Source organism: Phyllopteryx taeniolatus, unplaced genomic scaffold, assembly GCF_024500385.1.
Source record: "Phyllopteryx taeniolatus isolate TA_2022b unplaced genomic scaffold, UOR_Ptae_1.2 contig_33, whole genome shotgun sequence".
NCBI classification, from domain to species: Eukaryota; Metazoa; Chordata; class Actinopteri; order Syngnathiformes; family Syngnathidae; genus Phyllopteryx; species Phyllopteryx taeniolatus.
Genome location: NW_026903261.1, coordinates 160,580 through 170,690, shown reverse-complemented (window position 1 = coordinate 170,690; position 10,111 = coordinate 160,580). Strand labels below are relative to the sequence as shown.

The 10,111-nt window shown below is 44.6% G+C and overlaps 2 non-coding genes across 2 annotated transcripts; both read left to right on the top strand.

Annotated features, from left to right (window-relative positions):
- The first annotated feature begins 7,789 nt into the window (after positions 1–7,789).
- trnam-cau (transfer RNA methionine (anticodon CAU)) lies at positions 7,790–7,861 on the top strand. The gene has a single exon. It is a non-coding gene; the product is annotated as a tRNA-Met (tRNA).
- A 1,397-nt stretch (positions 7,862–9,258) lies between these two features.
- trnam-cau (transfer RNA methionine (anticodon CAU)) lies at positions 9,259–9,330 on the top strand. Its single transcript has one exon. It is a non-coding gene; the product is annotated as a tRNA-Met (tRNA).
- The last annotated feature ends 781 nt before the right edge of the window (positions 9,331–10,111 follow it).

Genomic DNA, 10,111 nt, shown 5'->3' with positions numbered 1-10,111 from the left:
AGAACCACAGCCAGGTTCCGCAAAAGGGCAAATTACACGGAAATTAATAGGGTGAAACAAAAGGATGATGAACTTTTTGAAGAATATAGGGTTAGAATGACTGCTTGTTTTAAAGCAAACAGCGGCTTGAATGAGGATGCCAGTCCTCAGGGCCCTTATCAACAGCAGTTAAAAAATGCTTTACATGTGAATTCAAAAGAACACATTAACAGATGGGTAGATAAACATTGGATAAACCTAGCAACTGGCCCACTGGAGGAATATGTTAATCATGCCCTCCACGCAGAGAGAGTGTTAGAAAAAAAGAAGAAAAAAAAAATAGATGTCTTCCTTGACGAAAGAGCAGAAAAATACTATCAAGGCAGAGAAAGAGATAATTTTAGGGGACGCGGCAGAGGCCGTTGGAGAGTAAGAAATGATAGAAATCGAAATTATTGTGATAAGAACATCTGTTGGTGCTGTGGAAACAAAGGGCACATTGCGCGTGATTGCCCTAATAAAAATAAAAGAGAATACGGACAAACTACTGCATGACTAAGCCAGCCTGCTTCCCAACTCAACAAATCCTCTTGTGTAAACATTACAGAGAATGAGGAGGTGGATTTCAATTTACAGGACATTCTGAGTTTGGACACTGAAAAACCTGAAATAACTTTATCAGTAAATGGTAAACAAATGACATTTCTTTGCGATACAGGGGCATGTAGGACTGCATGTCGGGAAAAGATTCCAGGTTCCAGATTATCGGGACATAAGGCACTAGTGAGATCTGCAAATGGACAAATTACTTTTGCCATGGAACTTGAGCCTGCGTGGATTAGAGACCCACAGGGGAGAACTTGTAGAATGCCCATTTTCGAAGTCCCGGAGTGCCCTTTGAATTTGTTGGGAAGAGATGGCTTATTCCAACTAGGACTTGTACTCATTCCATCATCAAATGGATATATTGTAGTGAAACGAAAACATGAATTAAAGAGAGAAGACCTCTATTTAACACTGGAAAGCAAAGAACGTACATTCTATTACACAATCGATATCCCAGACAAACCACCGTTAAACATGGGAAAGGCCCTGTTGTCTGCAGCCTTGCAGCTTATCACAGAAGTAGAAGATAAAAAAAAATGTGATGAGCTGCATATAACTCTGTGGTACAAAAACACACAAGGGCCAGACCTAGGTTATGAAAACAAGTTACGACATGCGACACCTAATGAGATTACTGTAGATCAGGGGTGGCCAACTGGTCAGAGACTAAGAGCCACTTTTTTTTCTGTGTTACTGCAAAGAGCCACATACACGGGTACACATGAACATCATCTTTTAATCATGTATGCACGCATACACAGACCTCTGCTCTTTATTTGTATGTTGGATTATTTTGCAGGGGCAAAATAATCCAACATACATCGACGCCATAGGTGTTCCTCGTGGGGTGCCAAATCAATACAAATTGGCTGACCAAGTTGCAGGAGGATTTGAGTCCTTCATATGCTGGTGGTGTACGATTAATAAAAACGTTGATAGGAAAAACTTTATCCACTTCAATGTACAGAGATTAGGAAATTGGACTCAGAGTGGGTTGGAAGCTGTGCATGAGCAGCTCAAGGCTACCTCTTTAATGACGTTCCAGAAACGCATAGCTGTCGACATGCTCCTCGCAAGAGAGGGAGGTGTTTGCGGTAATGTTTGGAGAACTGTACATACATTCCAAACAATACTGCTTCGGATGGCAGCTTGACCAGAGCCATCGATGGTCTATGGACCCTCAATCACAAGATGAAGAACCACTCTGGGGTGGACACCTCCTTGTGGGACAGCTGGATGGACGTTTTTAGTAAATATAAAACCCTAATTTTACCAATATTGATATCAATTGCTGTTTTTGCAGCCATTCTGACATTGTGTGGATGTTGTTGTATCCCATGCATTCGGGCATTAATCAGTAAATTAATCACCACAGCAATTACCCCCATGGAGAACCGTATGGAGCTGATGTATCCATTACTGTTGATAATGATAATGATGATGATGATGATAATTTTGCTTTAACTGATTTGTTTCCTGATCCAGATGATTACGATGTTTAAACTACAACATTCATGTATGACAAGTTTACTCTGAGTGTAAATGCCGCACTGAACCAAGTGACTTCAAATGATAAAGGATCAAGGATCAATCCACTGTGATTATATCGTGATTTTGACAGAGCAATAAACACACATTCATTGACACATTTCTGCATTGTAGCTGTGTTGAAAATGCATGTGAAAATGACGACTCCATGTGGACCATAATAATACTGCAATGCACTTCATATACACACACTGGCAACAGTATTCATTCGTTACCTTATATGAAAGCATATTTATCTAACTTAACAATCATGTGACAACATGTACACAAAACATTAAAAATAAATCACTGGTTATTTGAACTGGCGACCGATCACAGCAGTGTGCGGATGGCAACGTACAACGGCCACAGCTCGAATCACGAAGTAGTTGGTCCGTGACACTGATGCAAACTAAGTACAGTAGCGGTGCTTGCGACTGGGACTGCCAGGACACAGAACATTTTCTGACAAAAAGTGTGACCAAAAAATTAAATAAAAGGAGTGTGACCTGAGTTGGGTGTGAGTATTTTTAAACAGAAAAGACAAAAGTGTCTTCATTTTTACATATTTTGTTATTTAATTTCCAGTATTCGTATCGTATTGTCTTTGACCACCAACGATCGAATCAATTCTATCTCTTACTCTATGAATTAATTCCAAAATAGTCCAATAGTCGAGTCAGCTGAGATACCCGCAACCCTCGACAAGATAAGCGGGTCAGAAAATGGATGGATGGACATTTATAATATATATGTATACATTATAACAATTTATCTAAGTATTCTGAATAAAGAATTTTTTTTTTATTCTCTTATAACCATCCCAAAAATTGCGAATCGAAACTGTCAGAAACTGTGATATGGGTGTGTGTATATATATATAAATATATATATATATATATATCCATCCCATCCATCCATTTTCTGAGCCGCTTCTCCTCACTAGGGTCGCGGGCGTGCTGGAGCCCATCCCAGCTGTCATCGGGCAGGAGGCGGGGTACACCCTGAACTGGTTGCCAGCCAATCGCAGGGCACATACAAACAAACAACCATTCGCGCTCACATTCACACCTACGGGCAATTTAGTTGTCAATTAACCTACCATGCATGTTTTTGGGATGTGGGAGGAAACCGGAGTGCCCGGTGAAAACCCACGCAGGCACGAGGAGAACATGGAAACCTCACACAGGCGGGGCCGGGGGTTGAACCCCGGTCCTCAGAACTGTGAGGCTGACGCTGTAACCAGTCGCACAACGTGCCGCCTGTGGGGGGACGAAATGTGGACAAACCTGTTCGTCACTGGTGCTCGGGAGAGAATGGTCATTGAAGGATTGCTTGAGGGATGTTCACTTACTTTTCATACGATACGGCTCGCAACCAGGCAACAAAATGTTATGTAGCCTTGCAAGCGCAAGCACATACGGTTGTACGTAAACATGCCGGCATTCCGTCGACTCATGCCCTAAAGCTTCGGTAAACATTGGTTTGTGCGTGAGAGGAAATGTTAACAACGGCGCGCAAGTATGTTGCCAACGGCAAGCACGGGAGGCGATGCGCTGGTCACAATACCCAATCCTACTGGTCTCCGTCAAGTTGCGCTGACGGAGAGTTGTCGTTGATATGTCACACTGCACGGAAGATATCCAAAAAAGTCCAATTTGCCAGTTCATTTTGGCGTCGTAGGGCCAAATCGTTGGTCGTGGCTTATGTCACACGACAAGAGGTTTTGTCGTTCCCGACATTATATGTCGGGCCCTATCTGGGAAATCGGCTGCGATAGCTTATCGGGCCAATATCTGGGCTAAAATCCTTTCGTTTGATCTTGGCATGAGAAGATTATTCTCCCATCCAGTGACTTGAAATTGTTGGCTTCAATGATTTCAGACCTCTCCTTTCCACATTTTTCATGTCAAGGTTGGCTATGATATGGAATGCCGGGGATCCCATAACACAATTCCCGTTCGGTCGGGCTTACATTTGCCAAAATATTCCACTTACAAAGATGGGGTTTTCTGGCCGAGCAGTCCAAGGTGCTGGATTTAGGCTCCAGTCACTCACGAGGCATGGGTTCAAATGCCACCACTGCCACTTCCTTGTCAATGTAGTTAATGTCTTACGATTTTGTCATTGGCTCCGACAAGGCGTTTGGGACAATAGATATTTTCGGCCACAAGAAAGTCAAGCTCTTTGCCGTTCTCTTTTGACTGTTTGCTTGTCGCCGTAAAATATTAGCTCCCCTGAAAGTGTTTGCCTTAATGTCATTACTTTTGTATTTCACGCTGTACTGTCGTGCCAACTTTATGGGTACTTACTCAGTGATTTTACATTGACAGAACAGTGAATAAAGGATGATTTTATTTTTCAGTAAAAAGTGAATTGAGGAAAGGGTCATTACCCGTGGACCTCAGCCAATGAGTTGACAAGTCTAAATTGCATAATATTTCTCACTAAGATAAGACGTTAAATGCAGTTAAACAACGGCAGAGGATGGTTTCGATCCATCGACCTCTGGGTTATGGACCCAGCACACATACGCTGCACCACTCTGCTCTCTAAGTCACTGTAGTTTATATGTACTCTTTTACCGTCTGACAAATAGGCAGCCGCCAGCAACAGGGCTGTTCCGGTTGTCTCATGGCTGGATCAGGTTACAAGACACATTTGGTCTTTCCCAATTCATGATGACGCCAACCAGTGTGGTCGCTTCGGTTACGCGCTCTCTAGTATTGTTTTTGTGTTTTTCGTTCGTCTTTGGAGACATGACACGACTCACTTACACAAGGGGAGACTTGCTCACCATCAAGGAGGCTCCTCTGGACTTTCTTTCATCAACTTTCGCAAATCCGCTCAGTTTTTTCGCCGAGTAACTCACCCGAGCGACGTCCGCGGTCTTCGGCACATGGAGGCGGAGGCGACGCCACAGAGGGAAGCGAGCCGGCATCCAGATGAAACTCCGCATGAGAGGATACAGATTGGGGTTCCCTTCAATCCACCTCGCGAATGTACGCTCCCTACCCAACAAAATGGACGAGCTTCATCTCCTGATAAAGACCAGTAAACACTTCGGACATTCCGCCGCCATGTGCTTTACGGAAATCTGGCTTCCATATTCACCGAGCAGACCGCGACATGGAATCATCGGGGAAAACAAAAGGCGGCGGGATATGCTTCTATATCAACAAAAAATGGTGTACGGACGTCACGGAGCTCAACACACACTGCAGCCCGCATTTGGAGTCGCTGTTTTTGAACTGTAAGCCATTTTACTCGCCGCGCGAGTTCGCATAATTCATTCTGGCTGGCGCCTATCTTCCGCATCAAGCTAACACGAACGCCGCACTGCTAACGCTCGCCGAACAAGTCAACGAAATTGAAAAAAAACACCCGGACTCACCCCTCATTATTCTCAGGGACTTTAACAAAGCTAAACTCAACCACGAACTCCTTAAATACAAGCAGCACATCGACTGTCCTACCAGGGAAAATAACATTTTAGACCAGCTGCTATACTATGCTAAAAAACGCATACGTGCTATACCTCGTGCCGCCCTGGGTTCGTCTGATCACTGCTTAATTCACTTCATACCGACGTACAGGCAAGAACTTAAATGCGCGAAGAATGTACCATCAAAGTCATTTTGCACTTTCAACAACAACAAGCCATGGTTCACTGCCAAACTTAAGCAGATTCGCCAAGCTAAGGAGGATGCATATCAGAGCATATCTACCTCTTCTGTTCTTTGCCCACCTGAACTCTGACACCCCACAAACATGCACATGCACACACATTCACGCACCGATTACCTATCACAGCCGATTTCCCAGATTGGGTCGCGACATATGTCGGGAACGACAAAACTTCTTGAAGTGACATAAGCCACGACAAACGATTTGCCCCTATGACGCCAATGAAGTCTGGCAAATTGGATTTTTTTGGGATATCTTCCGTGCAGTGTGACATATCAACAACAACTCTCCGACAGCGCAACTTGACAGAGACCAGTAGGATTGCGTATTTTGACCGGCGCGTCACCTCCCGTGCTTACCGTTGTCAACATACTTGCGCGCTGTTAACATTTCTTCTCACGCACAAACCAATGTTTACCGAAGGTTTAGGGCATGATTCGACGGAACGCCGGCATGTTTACGCGCAACCGTATGTGCTTGCCTTTGTTAGGGTACATAACGTTTTGTTGCCTGCTTGCTTACTGACAAAAAAAATTCGTCCTTTATTCATTGTTCTGTCAATTTAAAATCACTGTGTCAGTACCCATAAAGGAGGCACGACAGTTCAGCGTGTCCTATGTCTAGTCATAGGATCTTGTGGAACTGCTATCGTTTAACATCTTACTCTTCGTGAGAAATATTGTGCAATTCAGACTTCTCAACTCATTGGCTGAGGCCCACGACTCATGACCCTTTCCTCAATTCACTTCGTACTGACAAAAAAAATTCGTCCTTTATTCATTGTTCTGTTAATTTAAAATCACTGTGTCAGTCCCCATAAAGGAGGCACGACAGTTCAGCGTGAAAGCCAAAGGTAATGACATTAAGGCAAACACTTTCAGAGGAGCTAATATTTTACGGCGACAAGCAAACAGTCCAAACAGAACGGCAAAGAGCTCGACTTTTTTGTGGCCAAAAAAACGTATTGTCCCAAACGCCTCGTCGGAGCCAATGACAAAATGGTAGGATATTAACGATATTGAAAAGGAAGTGGCAGGATTTGAACCCACGCCTCCTGAAAGACTGGAGCTTAAATCCAGCACCTTGGACCGCTCAGCCACACTACCTGCAAACCCTGTTATTGTACGGGGAATTTTTTGATAAATGTAAGCCCGACCGAACGGGAAGTATGGTGACAAAACGTGTTGTTGTGTGACAAGCCACGGCAAACGATTTGGCCCTGCGACGCCAAAATGAAGTCTGGCAAATTGGATTATTTTTTGATATCTTCCGTGTAGTGTGACATATCAACAACTCTCCGACAGCGCAACTTGACAGAGACCAGTAGGATTGCGTATTTTGACCGGCGCGTCACCTCCCGTGCTTACCGTTGTCAACATACTTGCGCGCTGTTGTTAACATTTCTTCTCACGCACAAACCAATGTTTACCGAAGCTTTAGGGCATGATTCGACGGAACGCCGGCATGTTTACGTGCAACCGTATGTGCTTGCCTTTGCTAGGGTACATAACGTTTTGTTGCCTGCTTGCGAGCCGTATCGTATGAAAAGTACGTGAACATACCTCAAGCAATCCTTCAATGAACGTTCTCTCCCGAGCACCAGTGACGAACAGGTTTTTCCACATTTTGTCCCCCCACAGTCACTCACACGCACAGGCACACACAGAAACAAGACATTGACGCGGCGCATTGTTGTTGTCGTCACCATCGTAACGAGTGTGTCCCGTCGCGTTGACCGGTGACAGGTTTTCTGCTTCCACCTCTCGGACAGTGTTTGATTTGACAAGATAAAGCCAGTGATGGTAAAAGACAGGATAGGGTGCTATCGGAATAAATGTCGAATAGTGTTACCACTGTCTGCCCCAGAAACAACAAGGTTTGATGGCAGTCGTCTGACATTGTGTCATCGGGAAAGACCAAATGTGTCTTGGACTGATCCATGAGACAACCCGAACATCCCTGTTGCACATACCAACTACAATGACTAGAGAGCAGAGTGGCGCAGCGGAAGCGTGCTGGGCCCATAACCCAGAGGTCGATGGATCGAAACCATCCTCTGCTATCTGGAGCTCGTTCTCTGTTATCGTATGTCTCGTCATAGGATGTTGTGGAACTGCTATCATTTAACATCTTACTCTTCGTGAGAAATATTGTGCAATTAAGACTTCTCAACTCATTGGCTGAGGCCCACGACTCATGACCCTTTCCTCAATTCACTTCGTACTGACAAAAGAAATTCGTCCTTTATTCATTGTTCTGTTAATTTAAAATCACTGTGTCAGTACCCATAAAGGAGGCACGACAGTTCAGCGTGAAAGCCAAAGGTAATGACATTAAGGCAAACACTTTCAGAGGAGCTAATATTTTACGGCGACAAGCAAACAGTCCAAACAGAACGGCAAAGAGCTCGACTTTTTTGTGGCCAAAAAAACGTATTGTCCCAAACGCCTCGTCGGAGCCAATGACAAAATGGTAGGATATTAACGATATTGAAAAGGAAGTGGCAGGATTTTAACCCACGCCTCCTGAAAGACTGGAGCTTAAATCCAGCACCTTGGACCGCTCAGCCACACTACCTGCAAACCCTGTTATTGTGCGGGGAATTTTTTGATAAATGTAAGCCCGACCGAACGGGAAGTATGGTGACAAAACTTGTTGTTGTGTGACAAGCCACGGCAAATGATTTGGCCCTGCGACGCCAAAATGAAGTCTGGCAAATTGGATTCTTTTTTGATATCTTCCGTGTAGTGTGACATATCAACAACTCTCCGACAGCGCAACTTGACAGAGACCAGTAGGATTGCGTATTTTGACCGGCGCGTCACCTCCCGTGCTTACCGTTGTCATACTTGCACGCTGTTGTTAACATTTCTTCTCACGCACAAACCAATGTTTACCGAAGCTTTAGGGCATGATTCGACGGAACGCGGCATGTTTACGTGCAACCGTATGTGCTTGCCTTTGCTAGGGTACATAACATTTTGTTGCCTGCTTGCGAGCCGTATCGTATGAAAAGTACGTGAACATACCTCAAGCAATCCTTCAATGAACGTTCTCTCCCGAGCACCAGTGACGAACAGGTTTTTCCACATTTTGTCCCCCCACAGTCACTCACACGTACAGGCACAAACAGAAACAAGACATTGACGCGGCGCATTGTTGTTGTCGTCACCATCGTAACGAGTGTGTCCCGTCGCGTTGACCGGTGACAGGTTTTCTGCTTCCACCTCTCGGACAGTGTTTGATTTGACAAGATAAAGCCAGTGATGGTAAAAGACAGGATAGGGTGCTATCGGAATAAATGTCGAATAGTGTTACCACTGTCTGCCCCAGAAACAACAAGGTTTGATGGCAGTCGTCTGACATTGTGTCATCGGGAAAGACCAAATGTGTCTTGGAGACTGATCCATGAGACAACCCAAACATCCCTGTTGCACATACCAAATACAATGACTAGAGAGCAGAGTGGCGCAGCGGAAGCGTGCTGGGCCCATAACCCAGAGGTCGATGGATCGAAACCATCCTCTGCTATCTAGAGCTTGTTCTCTGTTATCGTATGTCTAGTCATAGGATCTTGTGGAACTGCTATCATTTAACATCTTACTCTTCGTGAGAAATATTGTGCAATTAAGACTTCTCAACTCATTGGCTGAGGCCCACGACTCATGACCCTTTCCTCAATTCACTTCGTACTGACAAAAAAAATTCGTCCTTTATTCATTGTTCTGTCAATTTAAAATCACTGTGTCAGTACCCATAAAGGAGGCACGACAGTTCAGCGTGAAAGCCAAAGGTAATGACATTAAGGCAAACACTTTCAGAGGAGCTAATATTTTACGGCGACAAGCAAACAGTCCAAACAGAACGGCAAAGAGCTCGACTTTTTTGTGGCCAAAAAAACGTATTGTCCCAAACGCCTCGTCGGAGCCAATGACAAAATGGTAGGATATTAACGATATTGAAAAGGAAGTGGCAGGATTTGAACCCACGCCTCCTGAAAGACTGGAGCTTAAATCCAGCACCTTGGACCGCTCAGCCACACTACCTGCAAACCCTGTTATTGTGCGGGGAATTTTTTGATAAATCTAAGCCTGACCGAACGGGAAGTATGGTGACAAAACTTGTTGTTGTGTGACAAGCCACGGCAAATGATTTGGCCCTGCGACGCCAAAATGAAGTCTGGCAAATTGGATTCTTTTTTGATATCTTCCGTGTAGTGTGACATATCAACAACTCTCCGACAGCGCAACTTGACAGAGACCAGTAGGATTGCGTATTTTGACCGGCGCGTCACCTCCCGTGCTTACCGTTG